The sequence below is a fragment of the Ovis canadensis genome, chromosome X, assembly GCF_042477335.2.
Source record: "Ovis canadensis isolate MfBH-ARS-UI-01 breed Bighorn chromosome X, ARS-UI_OviCan_v2, whole genome shotgun sequence".
In the NCBI taxonomy this organism is placed as follows: domain Eukaryota; kingdom Metazoa; phylum Chordata; class Mammalia; order Artiodactyla; family Bovidae; genus Ovis; species Ovis canadensis.
In genome coordinates, this window is record NC_091727.1 from 97,517,657 (window position 1) to 97,519,681 (window position 2,025).

Sequence of the window (2,025 nt, forward strand, 5' to 3'; positions counted from 1 at the left end):
GTAAATATCTAGAAGAGGAAATATGGGACCATAATAAGGCATGCACATCTTTGCTAGATATTGCTAGTGCTCTCCAAAGGAGGTGCATAAATTTATATTCCCACCAGAATGTCAAGTTCCCCGCATCTTTCTGTGGTATGACCACTTGGCATGATCATGCTTTTTAATTTCTGCTAATTTGACCCTCCCTTGTGAAAGACAAGGGTAAATGTCTTTTCATGTTTGCTAATTTGACCCCTATGAAAGTTATGTTGAGTTTAACTTACCTTTTCCTCATTACTTGAGAGGTTGAGAACCTTTTCTCATTTGTGGATAAGCCAGTAAGGAATCCACCTGCAATGTAGGAGATCCAGGTTTGATACCTGGGTCAAGAAGATCCCCTGGAGAAGAAAATGACAACCCACTCCAGTATTCCTTTTGTTAATATTATTACGAATGACCATCCACATCTATTTATTGGCCAATGGCAGGATCCTTTTCAAAAGTGAATCCTGTTGCTTTATTCAGGAATTCTTACATTCAAAATCACTGCAGATGATGATTGCAGCCATGAAATTAAAAGCCGCTTACTCCTTGGAAGAAAAGTTATGACCAACCTAGATAGCATATTCAAAAGCAGAGACATTACTTTGCCAACAAAGGTCCGTCTAGTCAAGGCTATGGTTTTTCCAGCAGTCATGTATGGATGTGAGAGTTGGACTGTGAAGAAAGCTGAGCACGGAAGAATTGATGGTTTTGAACTGTGGTGTTGGAGAAGACTCTTGAGAGTCCCTTGGACTGCAAGGAGATCCAACCAGTCCATTCTAAAGGAGATCAGCCCTGGGTGTTCTTTGAAAGGACTGATGCTAAAGCTGAAACTCCAGTACTTTGGCCACCTGATGCAACGAGTCGACTCATTGGAAAAGACTCTGATGCTGGAAGAGATTGGGGACAGGAGGAGAAGGGGATGACAGAGGATGAGATGGCTGGATGGCATCACCAACTCGATGGACGTGAGTTCGAGTGAACTCCGGGAGATGGTAATGGACAGGGAGGCCTGGTGTGCTGCGATTCGTGGGGTCACAAAGAGTCGGACACGACTGAGCGACTGAACTGAACTGAACTGAACTGAACTGAAGCAGTTAGGGAAGCCAGAAAACGGACGGTCGGTGAGAGGCAGAAGTCTTGGGGGAAATGTGCTGTCAACCGTTTAATCTTTTTTGGTTAAAGAACAACAACAACAAAAAAAACTACAGTCAAGATTCTACTCATAAGGGAAAGTGGGACGGGAAAAACTTTTGTTTTCTGATCTAGTATTTCCGTACAGTACTGTTTACTGGCTATTGCTAACGTCCTCTGGCAGAATACCTAAAGGTAAAAACAAGTATCAGGAAGGAAAAACTACTACCAAAAGGAAACTCAAGAAAATGGCTTCAAGTGGGTGGTGGGCCGGACGTCAGGCTGGGCTCAGTAGAAGCAGACGGTGTGCAGGAAGCTCCTGCCGCTCTTTTCCTCGAACACCTGCAGCAGCTCGCCAATCCTGTCCTCCATGCCCTCCATGAGCTGGACGCACTGGCACAGGTGGCAGATGAGGAACGCTCCAGTGTAGCCTCCTTGTGGGTTTCCAGGTTGTTCACATTGACCACATGCACGGGCTGGCAGGTCTCCTGCTCCCTGGAAGTCGTATCTTCCACCACCTGGTCATATACTCGCTCTTCACAGGTGAGGATGAGGTCAAAGGGATTTTTGCAGTCCTGGAACCTCTCTGGCCTGGGCTTGATACTCTTCTTTCCAGCATCCATAAAACACCATTCTGCATAGAGAGTTCTTTGTCTTTCCTAAGAAGGTCTTTATACATCTTACATATGTGGTTCTGAAATCATAAACGTTTGGCCTGTCGCATGCTCGTCCTGGAAGCTTCAAGTTTGTTCCTGTTCTGAAGGACCGGACGCTGAATCCTCGTTTGCTGAGGATGTTGTGCGCCTCCATGCTCCGGTTCTGGTTGCTCAAGCATACCACAGTGAAGCGCTGTGGCAAAGACGGCAT

The 2,025-nt window shown here is 45.8% G+C and overlaps 1 pseudogene; it reads right to left on the reverse strand.

Annotated features, from left to right (window-relative positions):
* Positions 1–1,446: 1,446 nt before the first annotated feature.
* Positions 1,447–2,025, reverse strand: LOC138930009 (RNA polymerase II subunit A C-terminal domain phosphatase SSU72 pseudogene; annotated as a pseudogene).